This window comes from Hibiscus syriacus, unplaced genomic scaffold (assembly GCF_006381635.1).
Source record: "Hibiscus syriacus cultivar Baekdansim isolate YM2019G1 unplaced genomic scaffold, ASM638163v2 tig00110160_pilon, whole genome shotgun sequence".
Taxonomy (NCBI): Eukaryota; Viridiplantae; Streptophyta; class Magnoliopsida; order Malvales; family Malvaceae; genus Hibiscus; species Hibiscus syriacus.
The window spans coordinates 5,834,055-5,861,355 of NW_024062608.1; the positions used below are offsets into that span (position 1 = coordinate 5,834,055).

A 27,301-nucleotide genomic window follows, 5' to 3' on the forward strand; every position below is an offset into this window, starting at 1 on the left:
CTAGTTAAATTGTCAACTAATGTGGGGGAGCTGGAATTTTCTTCCGTTGTTTCCATACTTGAATATATGAAGTAGAACCCCATCTAGTCTAATCAAGGGACATATCATAGTGATTGTGGAAGATTTCCTTAATGATCTTTTGGCAATCACACTTGTTGCCCAATATGAAAATTACTTGAGCGTGATGTCTCATATTTTGCAACATCATAAGTGACGCGTAGTCCCCTTATGGCCCATTATAATTGCATTGCTGGTTAATTTTGCTGCTTGTTGCATATGTTGTTCCTGCCTTCGAATAATATTGTTGGTCATCGTCTTGAATTGAGAACTCCCTGTTTTATTGTTGGTTTTACATATTTCACAAGTCTCTCCATGCTTGTACGAGCATGGAGAAAACTGCAGGTTTGATTGAAGCCCGAGGAAGCTGACTATATAAGCATGTATTGATGTTTTAGAATTTCCAGTCTTCGTGTGTTGGATCTAAAGAGCAAAATTGTAAAGGGCTATAAGTATTGTGTTTATTTGTTATTTTATTACCTTTATTATTTTAATGTTTAAGCTGATGACTAAGGGAGAGATATGTTTGGTTCGATCAGATTTTTTGAACCTTCCATGATAATTTGATTCGATTCATTTTTTGTAATTGACCATTTGGACTTTATTTTTGACAAAATGATTTTTTAATGGTTTTTTACATTATTTTGTAAATTTCGTAGGTTTTTTTTAAATATTTCTAAAATAGTTAAAGTAAATGCAATTGTACCATTTGCAAAAGGATTCTCATGTGTTTCATGGTTTTTGGACATTATATTTTACCTTTTGGGCTTTATTTTAACCAAATGATCTTAACAATGAAATTTTACCCTCTGCATAAGGATTCCCATGTGTAGGCGTGAATCTCCCTATAACTAAATGATATCAAGTGTAGTTGACCTTAATTTTGTTTATCTAATCAGTTTTAATTTTAATAAACTAGTCTCCTCGTCAACTTCAATCTCAATCAGTAAATGTATAAGAATCAATGTGACACTTAATATTTTTTAAATAGTTTGGGTGAATACAATATAATATTTATTCATAAACTTTCATAATGTAACAATATTTTTTTAATGTTTGGAGTTAATGATATGTTCCTAGTTTTTAGCTAACACTTTTGTTTCTGTTTTTAATTACTAAGTTTAGCTTTCTGCCGTCATATGTACTACATATTAAAGGTTTATTTGCTGAATATAGAATATATGATTTTGTGCTACTTTTTAATTACTGCTATTAAAGGTTTATTTGCTGAATATAGAATATAGAATATATGTACTACCTATTAAAGGTTTATTCTCCATTATCTTGTTTATTGAATACTGCTATTCTGTATTATCTTGTTGGCAGAGCATGCATAATAAAATAAATAGTTTGACACTACCCTATTGATGGATGTAATTGAGTATCAGTGATTAAAATCAATAATTCACTTGTTTCTCTCTTGCTAGGTGTTAATTGAGTTGAGCAGCTCGAATTTTATTCGTTTTTGAGGAACTCGTTTGTCAAGAAACAAAGTTAATCTTCTCTCCGTTATACTTTTGGGTTACTATTTTTCTTTATTTCTTGAACCTTTCTGACATGTAACAAAGGTAATGAACACCGTTGTAAGTTCTTCATGCCTCTCTCTTTAACAATGAAACATGAGTTTGTTTAGATATAAATGATTGATTTCGATGAAACATCTGTGAAAGTGATTAGTTCTATACTATGCAGTTTTATATATGCATCCTTATATTTTTTATAAAATAACAGAGATACACTTGCTCTCATACAATTTTAGAAATTTAAGTGATTATTTCTATATTCATCTCAATATTATTATGCACTAAATAAGATGTTCAAAGCTTATGTTTAGGTTCTAACTTTCTGTATAATATTAGCATTTAACATTTGGAATTGAAACTCCAGAAATACGAAATGGAGTCGAAAACTTGGATGGATTTCTCAAGGGTTAGCGTCGAATATCGAAATGGAGTCGAAAACTTTATAAATTTAGCTTTTCTGAATGCAAGCCAAGAGAATATGATTCTTTGCTCTTGTAAGCAGTGTGTTAACATTAATTGGCATATTCGTGAAGTTGTGTACGAGCATCTAGTTGTTTTTGGATTTGTTCAGGGTATAGAAAATGGATCTTTCATGGAGAGTTTGTTTTAGATAGATCTGCTTTCACGAGTTATTTGACTTATCCTGCTCCTTCTCACCATCCAAATTTTAGAGAAGATGACATGGAAGGGATGTTATGAGATGCATTTAATATGCACAATTATCAACCGTATGTTACAGAAAATTATTGTCAGAATGATGTTAATGATTTCGTTGAGATGGGAAAAATTGGATGTGATGAAGAGCCAAATGGAGAAGCGGAAAAGATTTACAAGTTGCTGAATAAAATGAATGAACAACTTTATGAGGGATCAAAGTTTTCAAAGTTTTCTTTCTGCATTCGTCTTTTCCACTTAAAATGCCTGGGAGGGTGGACTGGTAACTCCTTTACGCAATTGTTGGAGTTACTAGGAGAATTGTTTCTTTTTGAAAAAAAAATCCCTCAATCATGCAAGGATATGAAGAAAATGATAAAAGATTTGGGTATTGGATATGACAAAATTCATAGTTGTCCAAATGATTGTATGTTATATTGGGGTGATCGAAAAAAATCAGGAGTCTTGTCATGTATGCGGAAAATCTCGATGGATGACTAGGGAGGCAGAAAATGTTACTGAGGATGAAGCTCAAGCACGATCAAGAAAGAAACCGATCAAGATTCTGCGATATTTTCCTCTCATACCTAGGCTACAAAGATTGTTTATGTCCTCCAAGACTGCTGAGTTTATGAGGTGGCATCATGATGACAGACTTGATGATGGATTATTACGGCACCTTGCGGATTCTTTAGCTTGGAAGTCATTTGACAACAAGTATCCAAGTTTTGCGAGAGATCCTCGAAATGTCAAGCTCGGTCTTGCAACTAATGGGTTTAATCCATTCAAAATCATGAGTACTTGTACTTGGCCTGTTGTACTTGTTCCATACAATTTGCCTCCTTGGATTACATGAAACAATCATCTTTCATCTTATCCATGATAATCCCCGGCGAGAAAGGCCTAGAAATGATATTGATATATACATGCAGTTGCTAATTGCAGAGTTAAAACAATTATGGGAAGGGGTCGAAACGTACAATGTGTTGACGAATGAGAACTTTAATTTACGTGCGACTTTATTATGGACAATTAATGATTTTCATGCGTATGCAAATTTATCTGGTTGGAGTACCAAAGGTCGTTATGATTGTTCTTGTTGTGCTGCACAAACATGTTTGAAGTGGTTGGTTAATGGAAAGAAGTTCTCATATATGGAACATCGTCAGTGGTTACCTGATAATCATAGATTTAGATGTCAAAAGAATATGTTTGATGATGATGAAGAGTTTCGAAATGCTTCTGACTAAACAATCAGCTCTTAAATATTCATAATGTTGAAAAATATCAATTTCACTTATGGAAAGATGAATCAACCAAGTAGTACACGATCAAAGAAAAAGGTAAAGCATGTCAATGAAGAGGTTGAAGTTGACCAACAAAGTGATGATGAGTCTGATGAAGAGGATGATCCAAATGAGGTAGACTTGTGGAAAAAGAGGAGTATATTCTTCGAGTTGCCTTAATAGAAAAAGAAGATTTTGAGACATAATCTTGATGTTATGCATATTGAGAAGAATGTTTGTGAGAATATTATCGGGACCATTCTGAATGATGGTAGAAAATCTAAAGATAATCTTAAGAGTCGACTTGACTTAGTAGACATGGGAATTCGGCATGATCTTCATCCGCAATTACATCCGAATGGAAGATATTTCTTGTCACCTTCTATTTTTTCTCTTTCGAAGAAAGAAAAAGAAGTGTTTTGCACGGTGTTGAAGGATATAAAGGTCCCAGATGGGTATGCATCAAACATTTCTCTATGTGTCAGTGTTAAAGATCGAAGACTTTATGGTTTAAAGTCACATGATTATCACATATTAATGCAAGATTTACTGCCAGTAGCTGTTCGCGGTTGCATGTCGAGTAAGGTGACGCCTTGTATCATTGAACTTTATAATATAATGAAAGCCATCTGTAGGAAAGTTCTGATGAATGAAGAACTTGATAAACTACAATATCGAGTCTCCTTGACTTTATGCAACTTGGAGAAGATATTTTCGTCTTCATTCTTCATAATTATGGTGCATATGCTAATTCATCTTCCTCACGAAGCAAGAGTTGGTGGACCAGTTTTTTATCAATGGATGTACCCTACAAAGAGGTGTTAATTGAATTACGCATTTTAAATTACTACCGATTTTACCTTTTAATAAAATGTATTTACGTAGTATGTTGTTTTGTGTATAGGTTTTGGGCAAGTTGAAGTCTTATTGTCGTAACAAGTGTTATCCGGAAGGATCAATTGTTGAAGGGTATTTGGCAGAGAAATGTATGACATTTTGCTCTAGATATTTGGAAGATGTTGACACAAGATGGAAAGACCAAATCGAAATGACGTGTTAAGTACTGATGATTTACCTCAATATTATTTGTTTGGAAGTTATGGTCAATCATTAAGGAAAGTTAAAATTGCACACTTAGATGACACGTCTTGGGTACAAGCACACCGATATATTCTTTTCCATCACGATTCAATAGATCTCTTTCGCACGTAAGTCTTTCGGACCCAATCCTAATGAAATCTTTTAATGTTTTATATTTATCAATTTTTAACGATATAATATACTTCATAGTGAGTTTAAAGAAGTCTTGAGATCTCGTGCACGCTCCCGAAGATTAAATCAACGAGAGCTACATAAGTTATTCACAGAAACTTTTCATGAATGGTTAGGCCAGACGGTAAGCAACTAAATCTTACGGAATACTTATAAATAATATATGTCTTGCTTTTTATATCGACATCAATACAAATTAATTCACCATTCATGTGTAATAGGTTTGGAGTGGGAGAGAAGTTAGTTAAGATGTTAAATAGCTTTCTCAAGGTTTGAATAGAATAGTTAAAAGATATAATGCCTTCTTCATTAATGGGTTCAGGTTCCACACGAAATCTCGTGAAAGATTAAGGAGGACACAAAATTGTGGAGTCGTAGTTACTTCGTCAACTACAAGTTATGCTACTATAAGGTAAAATAATCCGCAGAAGGGAGAGATCAATTATTATGGAAATCTTACAGACATTATTGAGTTAGATTATTATGGAAAATGAAAGGTTGTGTTGTTTTGGTATGACTGGGTTGATGTAAATAGATGCATAAAAAGAGATAAATTTGGGTTTACAATGGTGAATTTCTCTCGATTAATTCACACGGGTCAACGTTTGATGGATGTACCATATGTATTTTCTTCTCAAGTGAAACAAGTATTTTATTGTCACGATCCAATGGATGACGGTTGGTATGTTGTGCTCCGAAATACTCACAGAGACATGATAGACATTGGGGATGGAAGTAGAGATGACATTGAAACAAGATCAAAATGTTTACCTCTACTACCACAAAAATTAGATGAAACTATCACTAATACAACACAATTTCAATGGGTTCGGGAGGACGTTGATGAAGATATTTATGACAACTGACATTACATAAGAATGTTATACGATTTTATATCTTCATTCATTTATTTATAATGTTATAATTTTTAACATGTTGTCTTTCAATATATTCATTAATTAATTCGTTTTCTTATTACAAATGTTTGTTTATTACAAATATTATGCTGAGGAGAAAAATAAGTGATTTGCGGATTGTTCGAGGTTCTGAAAACCATGAACAAAGAAATAACAAGGAATTGAATGCAGCTGAGTCTTCCGAAGTTCCTGAAACTGTTGAAGAATATGTAGAAATTCAAGGTAATCTTCGAAACTTTATTTATTACTTTGTTCATTTTCAAAACTTACATTCAATAATTTCTTATATAGTTAAAAATGCTGGAACGCGCAAGAGTAGAGGACGTACAACGTTGAAGGAATTATACCAACTTCCTTCTGGGCACCATGTCAAAGTTTCTAGAAATGATATCGGTCGACCTATGGGCCTAGAAGAACGTCTTCTAACGGGTTACTTAGGCATAGTTAGACGTAATGCGAATCTGTTACCAATCAATTATGAGTCATGGCGCGAAATGCCTAATAGTAACAAAAATCATGCGTTGGATTTTGTTAAGGTAATAATGTCATTATAATAGATATTCTATTATAATTTCAATAGTAATTTATACTTACGTTGCACACTTATTTGTTGTATAGAAGAAATTTTCTTTAGAGGTTTCTGACCATTATGTGAAGCAAGCGTTAGGGAAGAGATGGAGGGACCACAAGAGCTCCTTAAAGAAGAAATACTTCAAGAATGATCTCAGTCTTGAAGAGAAGCTACAAACAGTCCCACCTGGAATGTTGAGGTACCAATAGGAAGATGCAGTCAGATTTTAGAGTTCACAAAAAAGACAGTATGATTGTTTATATCCTAAAATAATTTTAACGAATAATAAATCATCATTAAAAGTGGTTGTTTGACATTGTAGGACTGAGAGCATGTTGGTGTTGCTAGCAGGCAACAACAAAAGTTTACGCACACTGCTATATCAAAGAGCTTTGCTTGAATAGCTAATGAGGAGGTATTATAGATTATTCACATAGTTATTTGTATTCCATTTACATACTAACTCAAACTAATTATATTATGGTACATTGTAGGAAAATACATTCGGTTCTAAAGTTGGCCGAATTCAACTCTTCGACATGACACATAAGAAGAAGGATGACACTCCTATGACTGTTGAAGCTGCAGAAATTATAGTACGTTTATTGGGTAAATGTTTTAAATTAACCTGACTTTATTTATATTTGTACCATGACATTTTTTAATTTTATTAATTATTCACTTTATTATTAGAAAAATTGAGGGAGAAAAGGGCGGAGTATCATGCTACTGCTTCGAGTCAAGGTCTTGTTAATAATGATGACATTGAAAACCAAGCTATTAATGATGTTTTGGGTCCTGAAAGATATGGTCGGGTGCGCTGTCAAGGATCAGCCGTTACTCCCACCAAATATTTTGGATCCAGTTCATCATAGTACATGTCATCACAGTCTCAATCTTCCCAATTAGAAGTTAGTCGTTTAAAACAAAAGTTGGCTGAGATGGATCAACAAATGGCTAACATGAAAGCGGAAAATAAAGCAAGGGAAGCAGAGAGAGCAGCAGCAGAATCAGCCAGAGCAGCAGTAGGAGCAGAGAAAGAAGCAGCATCAATTTTGGATCCAGTTCATCATAGTACATCATCACAGTCTCAATCTTCCCAATTAGAAGTTAGTCGTTTAAAACAAAAGTTGGCTGAGATGGATCAACAAATGGCTAACATGAAAGCGGAAAATAAAGCAAGGGAAGCAGAGAGAGCAGCAGCAGAATCAGCCAGAGCAGCAGTAGGAGCAGAGAAAGAAGCAGCATCAGCACAGAGAGAAGTAACGGCAGCACAGAGAGAAGCAGCATATCAACAGAGATATGAAGAATTAGAAAAACGACTAAATGATATGATGCAGATGATACAGAAAACACAACCTCAGAATCCACCATAATAGTATCATTTATGCTATCAGCATTCTGTTAATGTTACTGAACCGTGTTTAACTGAACTTATATTACGTTAATGAGAACTTTTATTTATTATATTGGATTTGATGTTGCTTGTTATGGATATAGAGTTTGATGTTATTGCTGTCATGTTTGTTGGATAATGGAAGAGGTTGAAAAAATAGATTTGGGGTAATCGAACATAATTTTTAAATTGGTTAAATTTTGTGTTATTTAGCGGCATTTGTAAAAAAACGCCGCAATATACCATACATTTAGCGGCATTTGTATCCTAAAAACGTCACTATATACCAGACCTTTAGCGGCGTTTGTATCCTAAAAACGTCGTTATATACCATACCTTTAGTGGCGTTTATATCCTAAAAACGCCGCTATATACCATACCTTTATATGCGTTGATATAAAAAAAACACCGCGAAATCTCAACACTTATTGCGGCGTTTGTGATAAAAACGCCGCTAAATATCAAAACTTATTGCAGCGTTTGTTGAACAAACACCGCAATTATCGTTACTTATTGCGGCGTTTTTCGTTAACAAACGCCGCAAACTTTAGCGGCGCTATTTGCAGCGGCGCTTTTTGCGGCGTTTGTCATAACACCGCTTGTGTTTTTTGCGGCGCTTAAAAATGCCGCTATAGGTAAAAAAACACCGCAAAAAGCCATTTTTGCTATATTGATTTTCCAATCCTTGCATGTTTACTCATTCTTGGCTCTATCTCAATTTCAACCTCTTGTTGATCATTTGGATTATCCTCATTATTAGTCTCTAAAGTTCATTTTATTGAACTTTGATCTCCTTAGATTTATAAGAAAAAATATTTTCAAAACAATGATGCATTCTTTGATTCCATAAAAAAGGTTAAAATTTTGGTTTTAGAGGAACTAGATTGGATGTATTTATTATGTAATTTTAATATATGATTATAACCCTTAGTGAGGTGTTTTGTGTAATTTGATATGTGTTTGAAGTTTCAGAGTCCAGTTCTAACGTTTGGAAGAGAGAGACAAAGACGACCCAAGCATTCAGTTGAGCAACAAGAGCTTAAGACTATGCTAATCACATAATCCAAGTCTTAAATTTAAGTTAAATTATCTTTGCACTCTATTTCGGTTTTTTAATTAATATACAATGATTATAAGTAGTATTTGGTTTAGAAATTCTCAATCATATGATAATGAAAACTCAATACCGTTGACAGTTTGTGCTCGAACCTGAAATATCTAAAAACAACAATATCTCCTTAACCATTAAGGTAACTTGATTCATGTATGATTTTCATGTAGTGATGGGCATATCTATGACAAAACTTAATACTATCATTTATGAATATTTAATTATGACACTTATTAATGTATTATGTATATTTTAATATAAAATGTTATGTTTAATTTTAGTGTCAATATTAAAATCACACAATATAATATGCAATTTACTTGAGTACTAATATTTTTTTGGGTATTTTTCTCCCCTTCTATTTTATTAGATTGACTGCAATTTAACCTTATCATTATTACGGGCACCAAAACTGAGGAGTAGCATTGGAACCATCTTTTTGGTATCCTCGTTTGGAAGCTATGGAAGAACAAAAATGATTTTGTGTTCAACCGGAAAATCTGAACAATAATGGAGACCATCAAATCGGCTAAAGCGTGGGTGGGAATCGTCATGAAAGCATTGTAACACCCTTAATCTAAATACATACCTGTATACGAGTTAAATATATCACATAAATAGTATAAAACATTTATTATTTAAAAATCAGTAAAATTTGCTTCGTTTTAACCTCAAAACTTGACATTTGTTATAAAGGAAATTTATAAAAATAATTCCATTGTATTATTTGACTTTCAAACTAAAATTCATCATTAAAATCCCAACTTAATCGAAATTTGGCTAAATCATGAAAATTCCAAATTGTATATTTATTTTAAAACTAGTAATTTATTAAAATCATAAATAAATAATTTAACATCCAAATAGAATCAAAATAAACAATAACTAAGTAGTTCAACTATTCACTATAATTTAAAATCATCTCATTTAAAAATTTACAAATACTTAAAAATATTAATCTTTTATATTACTAACCATACTTATTAGTATTATACTTTATCATTATTAATTTTTATATTTCAAAACCATATTTAAAACATTATTAGAGCATTTAAAATACTTTTATTATACATGTCACTGCTAATAAAATTAACATACAGAATGTCCTTACTGTTTTTGGTGACAGATCTACATTTCTGTTTCTAGTGAGGATTTGACTTTCAGAAATGATGATGATGTGCTCTCTATTTGCTCATACCTACATGAAAACAATCAAACTCTAAGTTTTCATTAGTGAGGAAACAAAGTATCATAAATAAAAATTTTAACGTATAAAGCATATTATATATAAAAAATAATGTTAAAAATATAAAATTAAACTATTTAAAAATATTCCGCATATAAAAACATATATAAAAAATCAAGTGTCTCGTAATACCTTTGTTAGCTTCTAATTTCTATAACTTGCAATTTTCATATTAAACCATATAAACTATATTAACTCATATTAACTCGTACTTTTCATTATTTAAATCATAGCCCAATGCATCTTATCGAGAATATAAGTACGTGAGTCTCACTCGCTAATGCACTTAAAAGTGCCTCATATATATATTTGTACTCGAAAGTACCTCGTAGAATTGTACTCGAAAGTGCCTCGTAAGATTGCACCATAGGTGCCATATAAACATGTATCATATAATCACTCATCCTCATAACATGCTATTTGTACCTAAAACTCTCAATACATATACATTGAACCCTTTTATCAAAAAAATCATATACCATTTCTCATATATTTAAAAATTCATATACGAATGTAATAAAATCTCATAAAATGTGCATTGGGTTGTTCATGCCCAAAATCATTCAATACCATGAAATAAAATATCATAAAAATGTATTAGGTAATTCATACTAAAAACATACAAACCGTTTAATAAGTGTAAAAATATTTTATAAATTAATTCAAATCATTTTGATTCGAAAACATTCAAGGTTGACTCATCGCAAATTATCTTCAGATTATATAAAATAAATAAGTTGCACTCACCTAGTTTCACCTACGTTTGCTCTTATATACGACCCTCGTGTTAAGCTCACTTTAACCAATTACTATCATAGGCTACATGATTATCAATTTCTGACATATAACAGTTTCAAACGTTATTAGTACTCGAACTAATATATATTCAAATTCGAATTAAAATTCTAAAAATGCGATCAATGAACGTTCTGTATCAATTTCTATCACGAAACCTTCTTAATCAAATTTCCCTTTCTAGTCCTTCAATAAATCACTTATTGCAATAATTCCCTTAACTTTTTAATATTTTATTTTTTTAGTTGCTAACTTTTTCAATATTTACAAATTATTCCTTACCCCTTTTATAACCTTCTCATCAATCCAATTCAATATTCCATCATTATTTTCCATCTTTCACACAATACTTCTCAATTAGGACATTATTATTGCACCTTTGCAATTTCACTACTAAACTTCCAAAACTATCGAATAAACCCCCTAAACGTACACAACTTTTTATTATTCCAAAATCAATATTCCATCCTTTAAACCAAAATTTCCAGCAATTTTCACATAAACCCTTAAAGTTTCCAAAAATTTTGAAATAGTCCTTAAACTTTTATAACTTTCCAAATCAATCCTAAATTCAATATTTCATGACACTAATAATAAATTTCAGTATAGGATGATAACTTTCCCATTTTTTCACATAGACCTTCTACTTTCCCTAATTTATAAAACGGTCCTCTAAATTCATCCAAACTTCAATTTAGTCCAAAACTAATTCCAATCACATAAGATCACTCTTACAATCAATCTAAGACCTTAGAATTTTTTTGAGAATTTTCCAACAATTTTTCCCCTATGCTGAATATTTTTAAATTTTTGCATAATAGTCCCTAATTTGTTTCAAGCTCAATTTCAACACCTACACACCAATTCCATCCTTTCCAATTCATTTCCGTATCAATTACCAATCAAAAACAATGTTTCTTCATTAAAATCCCTAGTGACTGAATCTTATACATGGATTTCTACTTGATTTTAATCAATTTCCATGCTTCATTTCATCTCCATAACACTTCTAACATTTTAAACTAACCTTAAATCATAAAAATGACTTCCCTTTCAACCGCATCTCACCAATTCAAGCATGGAACATGAAGATTTTTACGCCAAATGAAAGAAAATCTTGTGTAGAACATTTTTCCCATTCACAACTAGGCCAAAATCCTAAGAAAAATGGATTAAAAATTGAAAATAAAGTTTCCTCACCTTGGAGAAGAAGCTCCCGGCTGATGAAGAAGAAATGAGCAGATTTTTCCTTGAATTTTCTAGTATCTTTTTACTGTACACTTGTTTAATGCCTATTTAAACAGATTTAAAAATCTATTTTTGCTAAAAACATTCTACCATAAAATCTTAATATCTACCCCCATGCCATCCTATTATCTCCATTTTAATAATATTAAATAAATATAAAATCTCATTTACTAATATCCATCTTTATCCTTCCAATTTTCTAAAAATTCAATTTATTCTCAAAAATTTACTATTCCACTTTAACATGTAAATTACCCCAAATTCCACTGATCCACATCAAATTCCACTGATTAATAAATATCAATATAATATTTCTAATCTCAACTACTCCTTTAAATTTTTGTGTAAACTTTTGATTCGATCCGATTACCCGAATATTTTACCGAAATTTATCGCTCAATAACTCCATATGCAAATTCCATATTAAACTATAAATTCCATAGAGAACCAATTCTTAAGGATGAACTATTTATTTATGGAATAATTTTTTTTACAAAATTATCATTTTGATCCTTGAACTTTTTCTAAATTTACTTGCCACCAAAATTTTGAAATTTACATTTTGGTCACTTGCTGAAATTTTGGGTATTACAAGTTCGACAAAGTAAGATTCCCATTTGCATAGAAGAAGGAGACCAATTTGAAGCCGCCTCAAACCGATACGTCAAACTCAACACGGACGGCTCCATAAACCCCACAACGATGAAAGCGTCTAGCGGTGGAGCTTTTCGAAACGAGCATGGGGACTGGATCGAAGGATTTTCAAGAAATATCGGTTGCGCAACCATCTTACAAGCTGAACTTTGGCCTATTTTCGAAACGAGCATGGGGATTGAATCGAAGGATTTTCAAGAAATATCGACTGCACTATCATCTTACGAGCTGAATTTTGGTCGATCCTCGATGGTCTACAGATCGCCTGGGAGCGTGGCATTCGGAATCTGGAAGTTGAAACAGATAACATCGAAGTGTTCCGCTTTCTCAGCACCAAGGCTGTTCCAAATGAGCCGACCATTGTTTGAAGGATAAGGGCCTATATTAATCTTCCTTGGAACCTTAAGTTCAGTATATTTTCCGCACGGATAACAGTCTGGCTTATAGAATGGCAAGTCTTGATCGAGATCCACAGCCGAGGCTTAAAATATACCAGCAACCCCCACCGAGGCTCGAAGAATGCACTGTGTCACTCTAGGACAACAATTTTTTAGTGGCTCCCTTCTATTACAAAAAAGGAAGTTTTTGGATAGTACTAACCAGAAAGTATCAGTACCATAAACAATTATAACCAAAGGTTTATATGATATTGAAAAAATTTGATATAATACATATATCAATCAGATAATTTACCCTATAAATTATAACAAAGATTTAAAAGGAAAATTCCAAGCCAAGATTAATGGGGAACTAACGAAATGAATTGATGAGGGTGTTTTAATGCTCCGTAGAAAACTCGAGGGAGCAGTGTCACATTGGCATCACTTTTAACGGATTGAACTCAATTTTCCACTTGTACCCAAATGTTCGATTCGACCTAAAATCAAACAATTTGAATATCATTTACCTTTGATTTGATACTCACACTCATGGCGCTCGACGCGACAGCTTCACGTGCACCCCCTTTCATTTCTGCCTAAGCATCGCTAAAGCTACCAGGTGCATTGCTTTCGCTAATAATTTGGTTTGGTTTTTCTAGCTAAATATAGATCGTTGGTTTTAAAATCACTTTCATTTGTCCCATCCCCAATTCACAGATGTTTGCAGATTTTGATGGCGATTCCTACCCATCTCTCGCTTCCTTCCTCCTCCACTCTTTTCACTCCGAAATTCTATACATCCTCAATCCCTCCGTCTTCTTTCCCTTTCTTCTCCAAGCCGTTCTCCAAATCTCTCAATCTTCGCCTTCGTGCTGATGTCCTCTCTTCCACTTTGACCGCTATGGAAGTCGGCGAAGATTTACCACTTGATTATGGTGACTGGCTTCCCAGCCCGATCCGAACCAGCGCCGAAGCTGGCATTTTGCTCCATCCCACTTCGTTTCGTGGACCTTATGGCATCGGGATCTTGGCGAACAAGCTTTTCATTTCATTGATTGGCTGCATTTAGCTGGCTGCTCCGTTTGGCAGGTATAACCCTTCCTTTAAGTTCAGAGTTCAGTTAAGCTGAAATGGATACAAAATGTTATGGATTGATATATAATTTGTATTAATGATTGAAAATTGATTGTCAAAGTAGGTGCTTCCCCTTGTTCCTCCTGATGGTGAAGGATCACCATATGCAGGCCAGGTGCTGCTTCACTAATGTCTTTTAGATTTTTTTTCCTGTTTCAATCAGTAATAATAATTGATCTGAGAATTTATCGATTTAGTTGGTTTTCTTTTTACTACTTGTTGATTTATGTTTCCTCTTTGTTAAATACGGAATTGTGTAAGCTTCCTTGATAATTATTGTTTCAGGATGCCAACTGCGGTAGCACCATCTTGATTTCACTTGAAGAGCTTGTTAAAGATGGTCTGCTAACAAAGAAAGAGCTTCCACAACCAATGTGAGGAGGTTTCTTCATTTTTATATCTTTTTGGTACTTTTATATTCGGCTAAAATTGTAGTATAATATTTTCTTAACACTTATAGTTTAAGTTGCTGCTATATCATTTGTGCAGTGACTGTGACCGTGTGAACTATCCTATTGTTGCTAAGCTAAAGGATCCTCTGATAACTAAGGTAAAGCCTCTTCTGAATGTCACTCTTTATCTGGTTAGCCATGCATGGTTCAACTCATATCATCATTTCTTAGGCCGCAGAAAGGCTACTCTCAGCTGATGGAGAACTTAAACTCAGCTCGAGGCTTTCCGTAGAGATCCTACCATATCATGTGAGCTGTTTATTTTCCATATAATTGCACTAACTACAATTACATTCCTGTGTGCTTCTAGTTTAAATATCCGCTGAGCTTCAATCTGCATTTGATTGTTATTGCTGTGTGAATCTACCGAGTTTGTGGAGCTTGAGAGTGGAAGGTTTTGGTGGAAAAAAGCATTTTTCTGGGATTGAAAGGGGCTGAAAAAGATTTTGGAAATACTAAATTTTGACATATTTACTTTCTCATTCTCACTCGTTTGTCATTTATTTGGGGGAGCTTCAAATTGTTTCCTATGTTTTCGCCATTATTTGAATGAAATTATTGTAATGAGATGACTTTTATACAAATCTTTGCTTGTATTGCTGGAAGTTAGCTTACAAATCAGGTTCAGGACCTTCTTTCATCCAAATTTCTTTGAATTTACTCTGCAAAATCCTCATGATTCTTTTCATGGATCTTTTTCTTTGATGTCCTGATCCTTCCATGTTTCTTTGAATGTCTCTATATTCTGCATCTCTACAGTAGAGGCATGGTTTATATATGTAGTGATCTACAGCTAAGAGATCTCATAGGGAGTTTTCTGCCAGAAGTAATTATTTTTGAAAACTCACTCGGCATCTGTGGCTAAAGAGTTTTACTATATTCTAATTATTTAAGTAACACTCAAGAGAATACAAAAAACCACAAATAAAAGTATTGGTGTTTGTTTCTTTTGATGTACTGATTTATCAGCTCCTATATTACCTTTGAATTTAACTTTTGTGAAACTGGAGGCCTTTCTTTATGATTTTTTTTTACTTTTTTAGGTGGCTGAAGATGCAGCTATTTTGCTGCTATCGATGACCATTTAAAAGCATTCAGTTGGTATGATTGGCCTGAACCTTTGAAAAATCGCCATCGTGCAGCCTTAGAAAGGATATATGAGGAAAAGAAGGATTTCGTATGATCTGGATCTCTCTTATTAAAATACTGGCTTAATGGCATCATACATTAGCTACCTAATTTAGATGCTAATATTGCTAACTGCGATTGCTTTCATTTGACAGATAGACTTGTTTATTGCTAAACAATTCCTGTTCCAAAGGCAGTGGCAAAATATTCGCAGCTATTCAAAGGAAAAAGGAATCAGCATAATGGGAGACATGCCTATTTATGTAGGTTATCACAGTGCTGATGTTGGGCAAATAAGAAACATTTTCTGCTGGTGAGTTTATTTCTGATCAAGAATAATATAACTATGCTCCAAATCATTCTATTGTTGGTTTTGGCTACATGTTTTCTGTTCTCTTTCACAGAATAGGCATGGCTATCCATTGCTAGTCAGCGGTGTTCCACCTGATGCCTTCAGTGAGACTGGTCAACTGTGGGGGAGGTTTGTACTGATCAAAAACAAGTTCGCATGCCTTTTATATAAACAATCTAGTTTTTCTAACTATTTTTTAGCCATGCTAGTAAAAGCAGGGTATTGTTTCATGTTTGGGGGAGGTTTGTACTGATCAAAAACAAGTTCGCATGCCTTTTATATAAACAATCTAGTTTTTCTAATTTTTAGCCATGCTAGTAAAAGCAGGGTATTGTTTCATGTTCATTTTGGAGATACATTACAAATCCAATTTATGCACCTGAAGATGTTTTGCATCTTTTTTTTACATTTCCTTCCCTGTTATTTATTGCTAGGCATGTCTTTTCGATATCCTAACAAGATTAGTGGTCCTTTATTCAATACATTTTATGTTTAAAAACTCACACAAATTATTTTAGTTATAGCATTTAAACATCTGTATGATGTTTTGCTTATCCTGATAACCAGATCTTATTTTCTCTTAGGCTATGTTTTCACTTTAATATTTTATGCTAGGTTTTTGCTGTGCTAGTCATCTTTGATTAAGGTCCTTTATTTCAGCCCTCTATATGATTGGAAGGCCATGGAGAAAGATGGATTTTTATGGTGGATACGTCGCATTAGACGTGCACAGAATCTATATGATGAATTCAGGATTGACCACTTTAGAGGATTTGCTGGCTTTTGGGCCGTCCCTTCTGGTGAGTTGTAAACTATACTGAACCAATGGTGCTTGCTAGAAATGTGAGACACTGAAAACCACGTTACTGAGACAATTAATCTATGCAGAAGCAAAACTTGCTACGGTTGGACGATGGAAGGTCGGGTTTCTGATTCTGACCATGTTAAAATTTCTTCATTTGTCCTATTTTCCATTTCCATTACTGATTTATTTCCATGATAGTAGGTCGGTCCTCAAAAATCGTTATTTGATGCTATCTAGAGCAGTTGGAACCATCAATATTATAGCTGAAGATCTGGTATGTTTTGCTTGATATAATATGAACTTGTATCTTTTTCTTTCTATTTCTTGCTGTACCTTATTTGCTAATTCCTTCTCCACGGAAAGTGGAAAATAGATACTTCAAGAAATAATTTATTTAGCAAGGATGCTGAGGATTTTTAGGGTCCAGAAGAATGTTTTGTTTAACTCTTTAGTTCATTTCTTCCTTTGCAAACTCTATCCTCTTGTGTATCACATGGAAGGGAGTTATAACTGAGGATGTGGTTCAGCTTAGGAAATATATTGGAGCCCCTGGAATGGCTGTTCTCCAGTTTGGTAATATGTTGCCGCTAATCAACTGTGATACCATCTTTTTAAATTATGTTTTCGGCTGATGGGATTTGATTTGGCATTGTGATATTGTAGTTTTGTCCCATTTCTCTTGCTTTAGGTTTTGGTAGTGACTCTAGAAACCCTCATTTACCTCACAATCATGAGCCAAATCAAGTTGTGTACACAGGAACACATGACAATGACACGGTACAGCTCCTTCAAGGTTTTTTGTTCTTGCCTTACATATTTGGTATCATGGATGCTTGAAAGTTGGCATGCTGCATGCTAGGAATGATAGGTGCTTTTGGGAACTTTATTCCATCTGAACAAACTTCATTAATCAAATGCAATTCGAAACAAATAAGGACAACATTTAAGATATGGAATTATGGAGATCACAATAACAATTAAAATAAAAACCAGTGAAAAAAAACTCAGAAGTGCCTCTTCATTTCAAGTTCAGCAAAATTATTGAAAAAAATACATACAACAATGTTAGTAAGGGAATCACCCATGTCTAGAAAACTTATATCTGAAACAAACCTCGAAATCTAGAAAATTGTCTCAATCTTGGAATATATATATATATATATGTGTAGGAAGCATTGTAAGGATATAAAATGAAAGAGAGGGATGAGGTGTGAAATTTGATACGACACTAGTCGTACATTCAAGCTTAATGCATCTTTTTATATGGTTTGACAAAAAAAAATATTTTACCAAATCCTTAGAAGTTGTATAGTAATAGTTCTTTTGATTATCTCATAGATCCAAGGTTGGTGGAGCAATTTGATGGAACAAGAGAGGTCCAATGTGAGTTTCCTTTGTTATTCTAAGCTTCTGATCAGATTTATTATTTTGTATTTGTTTTACATAAAAAATTTGTCCCAGGTATTGAAATATCTTCGTATCACTGAGAAAGATGAGATCTCGTGGGCACTGATCCAAGCTGCAGTTGCTTCAATAGCACAAACTGCTGTCATAACCATGCAGGATATTCTTGGGCTAGACGGTTCTGCCAGGATGAAACATCCCTGCAACACAGGTAAATATAATTTCTACATATGTGTGCGTATAAGTGTGCTGTAGCATGGGGTAATTCCGGTTCATGCATCTAGGACATTGTGCAAAACCTTGCCCCTTGTGGTTGATTAATTTAAAGTCGGATGGCACATGTCAGAATCTTCCTTGTTTTAACTTGATCCAAAGTTTTTATCCTTCCCTTTTAAGTTCTTTCTTCTTTTTCTTTCCTGATGCAATTACATTTTCATTTTTCAAGGCAAAAAAAGAAAGTAATATGTGCATTGTAAGTGTCTATATACTCAGACCGATTTCCACAAATCTCAATGTGACCTGTTGTTATGCAGCGAGGAAACTGGGGTTGGAGGATACCTAAGATCATGAGTTTGATTCCTTGGAAAACGAAGCCTTGAGGTTAAGGGATATGCTTTCCATGTATGGACGAATGTAGTTCCGGAAAGCTTCATTTATTTATTTTCTTCAATAATTGCACATTTTAGATTTGGCCACCACTCATCATGTGTCAAAAAACACACTGTAGCTTTGAATAAGTTTTCTGATGATTGAGGTTTAAGAGAAAATCTTATTTATAAACTAATAAAAGGCTTGATGTCCTTCCATTTCTATCTGTCGTTAAAATCTACTTTCTAGATAGATGCATGCTTGTTGGAATGATTGCTACTTACAATGGATGAATCAGCCACTAGCTTCATGGAGAGGACCCGAAACTCAAATCCCATCTGCTTTCAGCTTGAATCATAGCCTAGCTCAGTATATTTTGTGCTTGAATCTTCCTGTGACTACCCAAGTTTCAGGTTTCGGCAATCATTCTACTTTTGCAAGTTTTCAGCATCTCTACTAGTTATCCGTATTCAGTAGCATCACGTTAGTTGAAGTATGTAAACAGTCTATACTATAGATGGAAGTGTTATTTACTCTATGCATGTATTATGGAATCAAGTAATTTAGTCTTTGTACATTTGACATCCTTTTACAATCATTTGGGTACTTGAAAGCAAAATACTACAGGGAACTGCAAGGTAAAACCTATGCAGCATTCTCAATTGCTTCGATACATTCCAATACAGTGGCTTTCTTCGACATTGCCAACATCAAGGCTTCATGGATCTCCTTGTTGTTTTTCAACAGGGATCCGGCAAACAGAACCTGTATTAGTTTCACCTTTTAATATTAGCTTTCACTTTCCTATCATCGCCCTAATGAGATCAAATCATGACATGGATAAGTTGTAAATTACTGCCCATCTAGTTAAATTTTACTGCTGATCATTGCTTTGTTCGGTTGGCTCTGTTTATGAATCTCTGCGGAGAATACAAACCATGGTTTAGTTGCATCATGGGTAAACTACATATGAACCTTGTTCAACATAGCGAAAAGGCTTGTTGTAGAACCTGGAGAGTGAAGAGATCAGCTGATTGACCCACCACGTTGTCATATTTCAAACCCTCTGCTGCAAGTCCAGCCATTGCAACCACTGCCAACCTGAGATACACGTTACATAATTATATATATAAAAATTATATATAAGCTCTCAGATTATTTAGATTGGTACCTGTCGAACTGCTTAGCATCAAGTTGTCCGCTATATATAAGTTTTTCCAGCTTTTCCTCGATGAGATTGACATTTTCCTTACCAATATCTAGTGAATACCCCAGGATAGGAAGACCCAACAAATACCCAACTACATGCAAAGGAGTACATATTTGTGAGAGTATATATACACATGAATGCACGTCACTAGATCTTATATATGGGATGAGAGATTACTTAAAAAATGAGCTGCTTCATGTCTAGCAATCCTTTCTAGGAAGTCAGGGAAGAATGTGAAAAAGCCTCCAATGGCAGCTTGAAGAAGCCTGCACACTCTAGAAACCATGGGATTCTTGCATTAGACTTACCCAGGCGAAATGCTCCCCACTGCCAACACTATCAACGAAATGCTCCCGATTAAATATGGTACAAAGAAGCCCCAATCCTGTAACAAAGCGTGAACCACAGACATATCCACTATTTTACAGCTCCATCAAAGAAAACAATGACAATGCAAAGATAAAAGTATGGGTCAAGACACTAAATGATGAAGGAGAAGAGATCATATGTAGAGTTAAATTACCCCAGGAAGTTGGCCAGCAATAACTCCCAAAAACCCTGTCGTCCCAACTACTGTGAAAAGGAATGCTGCCTGCTACAACTCAAACATATCAATACAGGAAATGAGCATTGTGATTCTTACATCATTTCGAACACTTGGAATTGCAAGATTTTCTGCATTTTTAATACCAAGGCTGGTCAACTTCCGAAGAGATGTCTGATGCAAACAATCCCAAAGTCAAGCCCTTCATTTGCTCCGCTAATTATGTATAGCAGTGAACAGATACGATGTATGGTAAACATGTACATAAGACTGACCGTACGACGAGAGACATACGGCTGTGAACTCCATTTCTTGGCCCATACAGTTTCAGTAAGCTGATCAAGTGCCTCTTTCACTGCATCACTGTCTTTCTGAACCAAAATACATATACATAGATATCAACCAGCATTCATTTTTCAGCGACAAACGCTGAGAAGCTACAAGCAAATGATCTTGATATGTAGGGTAATTCAATTTAAAGTTAAACCCGAAATTGAACACCCATTTTCATGTAATTTCAAGTTAGGCAGGGGGAAAAAAAGAAAAGAATAATAAACCTTGGAAATGGCGGATTCAAGAGAGTTGAGGTCAACATCAGGAGCATCCGCTGATGAAGAAGAAGAAGATCATGCTCTTATTTGTAGTTGCAGCTCTGATTTCCTGGGTGTTATTGTTAACACCTTAAAGCACTTGCAGGAATGTTTATTGTAACAATGAAGATATTGAAATGGAAGCTTTGTGTTTGATAGAGAAGACATGGTATTCACATTCAACATTGTCGTCTTTTCCAATTTTCTCTAAATGTTTCACTTTGAGAACTGAGAAATGAAAAGATTTAAAATAAAAGAAATATTGCCGCATGCAACTGACTTTGTGACTTACGGAGAGTGGATAAGGTTCAAAGGGCTTTCGCACAAGGAAACGTTATTTTTGCAGCACGTTGGCTCAGGCTCCTTCATCGTTCTGGAGAAATAAGTAAATATCAAATTGATAATATTTAAAAAAAATAGGTTCAAAAATATTTTTAATTCAAATGTGAAAATTAAAATGTTAGTTTTAAAATGTTTTTAGATTTTGTATAATTATATGATTAATAAATTATTTATGGATTTAATTTTTTACATGAACCAAAAGATCTTAATAATTAAAGAGATGATTGTTATCTTTAGAGGTCTTCGATTCGAGCATCATCGAATACAGAGTATTTTTAGCGTTTGTTGTCAAATGATTGAGAGTTCTTATAATAAATATCACCACTTATAATCACTCTTGCTAATAAAAAATTATATATAATCAAGTTAATTCTTAAATAATTTTTTATTTTTTTTTATATATTTTCATAGACGTACAATCATTATAAATTTACTTTTAAAAAAAAATTTTATATATTGATCATAATTAAAGTTGATAAATTTTATACATTATATCATTTAATGTAATTTTTAACTTAAAATCACATCTAAAGTTATCATTTATCTTCTCAAAAAATAATATCAACTCTAAACATTTAAATCTTAAACTAATCTTCTAATTTTTAAAAAAAAAAACTAATATTCTAAAATTTGTTTTATAAAAACACTTTTTCTATACTTTTTTAAAGTAATATTCAGCTAATTCTAAGCTTCGTAATCAACGAGCCAAAAACAAAAATTCAAGGTAAATTTTGATGTATTTATGCACTTTATGCTATGTTGATTTTTTTAGTGTTGTGATTTGATTATTTATCTTATGCTATATTCAAGTATTATAATCATATTTAATTAAATTTTAATTGAAAATATTCAATTACTCTTAATATTTATCGAACTATAGATAAAGTAATAAAAAAACTCGTACTAAACCTTCGATTAAATTCCTCCTCCTCATAAATATAATATATGAGGGCCTTGGCCCGTCTATTGACCTAACTTGCCCATCGATCTTTTAACTTGGGTTTAAGCTACAATCTGCCCAAATTCTTTGTGATACTCTAAATATAATGAGTTTCCCCCTTTTTTTGGTTAAATAATATTTTATTTATTATACTTGTAATATAAAATATGAGATTTGAATCAATGGCTTAAACTAAAAAATATTTAAATTATGTTATTTTTTGCTCTAGGTACTTAAATTATTTTTTTGACAAATTAGGTACTTCAATTATTATATATAACCACTTTAAATACCTTAACTATTTTTTTGTCAAAATAAGTCCTTAAATTATACCTTTTTTCTTTAAGCCCCTAAAATATTTTTTTGTCAAAACAAGTATCTAATTTTATGTGACATGTCAACATCTTATTGGTCAAAAAAAATAATTTTCTAACTAAAAAAATTTAGGACTTAAAATGCTTAAATATAACAATTTAAATACCTAATTTGATTAAAAATAATTTAAGTACTTAAAATATAACACCCTAAACCCTATTGGGTCTATAGTGCCACATTAAGCTACCGAAGCAGCCCTGATTTTCAAAACATGCTCGTTATTCATTTCAAACATACTGAATTGTATCATAAATAAAACATAAATAATTGTTATAAAAACATGTTCCAAACCAAAGCTTATTGACACATAGTTTAAATCAAAATATTACAAACTATTTCTTATAAATCTGAATCCATAAGTAAGGTCCTAAGAATACATGCCCATTAAAGCTACAATACAATACTCTAAAAGATGTTGGAAGTCCTGCTACGACGATGCTCCACGAATAGTCCAAGTTAGAAACATGCCAATGGAAAACATCCAAAGGTTGAGCTTACAAAGCCCAACAGTATAATCGCTAATCTAGAGCAGTATTAAGAGTTTCATAAACATAAGTGTGCTAAAGATATGGTAAAGCAGTAGGTAATTGCATGATCTAGATCAAGTCCTACTACTGAAAGTCTTAATGTTCTATCGCTGATGTAGGAGTTTCATGCTTCCCTTAATCCTCTGCTAAGGGCCTTGCCATAAGTACCCTCTAGGGTCTCTAGCCCTAATGACTATAACTGGTGCGCATTATCTAAATACGACACTAATACTCATATGCATTATCTGAATGCAAGCCTAATTGTATTATGCATTATCTGAATGCAACATTGACTCTACTATACAATACACAAACATCAACACACAATCTGATGTAAGGCATAATTGCTGGAAGTACCATTATTAATAAAGGAAATCAAAAGTGTGGTTTGGTCATGTGACGAATCAAAAGCTCTGGGGCCTGACGGATTTAGCTTACATTTTTTTAAGAAATGTTGGGAAGAATTGAAAGTATATCTTACAGAGTTGATGATCATGTTTCATAAAACAGGTAAGTTACCGGAGAAACTTAATGTGTCTTTTATTAAGTTGATTCTGAAGATTCAGAACTTGACATCAATGTCTGATTATAGACCAATAAGCCTAATGGGATCGATTTATAAAATTGTGGCGAAAATGTTGGCGAGAAGGCTAAAGATTGTATTGGATTGTTTAATCGGTGATACTCAGTGCTTCGTTACGAGAAGATAAATAATGGATGAAATATTGGTGGCAAATGAGATTATTCACTCTATGTCTGAGGCTGATTAGGAGAGTGGGATAGTCGTATTGAAGCTAGATTTCTCTAAGGCATACGACTGCGTGAAGTAGGATTTCTTGATGATGGTTTTGGAAAAGTTAGGATTCAAAAGTTTGTGGAGAAGATGGATATGGGCATGCGTATCCTCAGCTAGTGTCTCGGTGTTAGTTAATGGGTCCCCTACAAAGGAGTTTCGAATGAGGAGAGGGCTCTAGCAAAGAGACCCGTTGTTCCTGTTTCTAATTATTATTGTGATAGAGTTGTTATGTTTAGAAGGTAGATATTGGATGAAATCAAATGCATTGAAAATGTTATTCCCGTCGGTCGTTTACTCATTTACAGTTTACGGACGATACAATTATCTCTGTGAAACCAGAGATGGAGTCTCTAGTAAATGTTAAACGAATATTGAGGTCTTTTGAGGTTTGCTCGGGCCTTGGTATTAACTTTAGTAAATCATGCATTGTAGGAATTAATGTGGATTCGAATTTGATTACTGACCTTGCCAAATGTTGTGGATGTAAGGTGGGTTCATTACCTTTCTCATATCTGGGTATTTCTCTAGGAGCAGACCCATGGAAAATTAAAACATGGGATCCAATTATTGAAAGGTTTCAAGCGAAGCTGGCAGGGTGGAAGAGAACCTCACTCTCATTTCTAGGAGAGTAAATCTAATTAACGCTATCCTATCTGCTCTTCCCATATTTTATGTCCATTTTTGAAGTCCCAAAGATGGTGGTACAGAAGTTGGAAAAGATCAAAAGGAATTTTCTTTGAGATAATTCACTGGGGAAAAAAAGTTGGTTCGGGTAAGTTGGAGTAAGGTGTGTCTTTACCTTTCTAAAATGGGTGCGAGAGTGGTAAATCTTAGTGCAAAGAATGAAGCTCTATTGGTAAAATGGGATGGAGGTTTGTGTAGAGAAACAAATATTTTGGAGCAAAGTAATCTCCTTAAAGTACGGTAATCCCTCTGATAATGAGCTATTATATTTTGCCAATGTCAATAATATGTCTATTGTATGGAAGGGCATTGTTAAGAATTGGTCAAAGGAGTGTGAGTAGGTGGATGAGATCATATGTTTTTTGTTGGATTGTAGGTGATAGGAAAATTATTTTGTTCTATATTGACATTTGGTGTGGTGATGAATTGTTGAGATGTATTTTCCTATACTTTTAGTTTAGCAAGAAGAAACGAGCGGTTGTGGAAGATGTGATTGGTAGTGAGGATGCATGTGTTTTTGGTTCGTTGTTGGCCTTTAGTAGAGCATTACTTGATCGTGAATGGGCTATGGTAGATACTATAAATGCATTACTCCAGGATTGTAAGGTGTGGAAGGATGAAGTAATAGGATTGTATGGAAAACATGACAAAGATGGATATTTTTGGTTAACAAATATCTCAACTAATTATTGATGCAGATGTGGAGGATCCATATTTTGACTTTGAAAACATGTGGAATTGCTCATTCCTCCAAGGTAAAAAATTTCCTTTGGATGTTAATTCATAGAGTACCAACAAAAGTGTTAATCAAGAACTGGGGTATTGAAGTGGAAGGGATGCACTACTCTTGCAGATGGTGTAATGGTGCTTTGGAGGAGGGTTGATCACCTTTTTATGGTTACAATTTCTCAAGACGTTTGTGGATCTCCTCATCGAGTGGTGGAAGTTACCTTGGGGGTTTATTGATATGATAGCTGTTTAACTGCAGTTTTATAGTTCCGATCTATTGCAAGGTAAAACATTTTGTTTGGCAGCATTTGTGGCTTTGTTGTGAATATTTGGTTAGGGCGTAATGAGTTAGTGTTTGAAGGCAAACACAACTCGATGGAGGATTTATTATTTTTTTACAAAGATTCAGGCCTTGATTTTGTTGAAGGTGATCAAAGGTAACATTCTCATTAACGAGAGGCAGGTGGACAAATATGAGTTTATGCATTGTTTCTCCTATGTCTCTTCTTGTACATGTATCCCTCAGAAGGAGACGTATGGGTTATTATTTCAAAATTATAAAAATATTTATTTATTTAAAAATATCCGAAAAGAACTTCTAGGTGCCTTAAGACAGCTCTTTTCTTTGATATTGATAATATTAATTTAAATAATATTGTTTACTTTTTAATTTTAAAATATCAGAATAGAACATCCAGTTGTATTAAGACTGTCCTTTTCTTCGATATTAAAAATAAATATTTAAAAATTACTATTTATTATATATGAATATAAAATATTTAACAATATATAAAATAAAAATACAAATACTACTAAAACAATATTAAAACAATAAAATAAATGAAAACATATAAAATAACTGACTAAATTATAATAAAATAAAATTAAGAATCTAATTCATAATTAATCAAAATTATAGGGATTTAATATGTTATTTCCTTATTTTATTTATTTTGTGACTAAAATAAAATTATCTAAATTCGGATATTAGAATCAAATAAATTAAAAATATAAACTAGGGATTAAAATATTATTTATTAAAATTAAGGGATTAAATCTGTAATTTATCCTAAATAGATTATTTAATATGAAGGACTAAAATAAAAGAAATTAAAATTCGAAGACTGAATTAAAATATTATAAATTTAATTTAGTGACTAAAATGTAAAGTTTACAAGTTCGGAGGACTGCGGACGGGATTTAACTATTTCATAATTACGCGCATAGTCCTTCCCGAAACGACGTCGTTCGGGAAGGACTATAAATGGTCCAAACCGGCTGGCCCGAAGGGCCAACCATTTCATTTCTTTTTTTTTTCTCTCTCTAGCAGAGAGAGTTTTAAAACTCTCTGCCTTCTCTCTAGCTTCCTCATCGGAGGGAAGCCGGTCACTGGTCGGCCACCGTGTGCCGCCGTGAATGTCACCGCCGGCCACCACATCCGGTGGCCGGAAAATTTATTTTTATATTATTGAATAGATCGGACCGTCCTAAGGACGGTTCCGATGTTCTTTTTCTTTAAATGGCTCCCAATCGGAGCAGATCTATAAATATACCTTCGGTTTTTTGAAGGTTCTGACGAGATCCGGTGGTC

At 33.4% G+C, this 27,301-nt stretch overlaps 2 pseudogenes; one reads left to right on the top strand and one right to left on the bottom strand.

Annotated features, from left to right (window-relative positions):
• Positions 1-13,790: 13,790 nt before the first annotated feature.
• LOC120216444 lies at positions 13,791-19,179 on the top strand (annotated as a pseudogene).
• A 406-nt stretch (positions 19,180-19,585) lies between these two features.
• Positions 19,586-24,837, bottom strand: LOC120216311 (annotated as a pseudogene).
• Between the last annotated feature and the right edge of the window lie 2,464 nt (positions 24,838-27,301).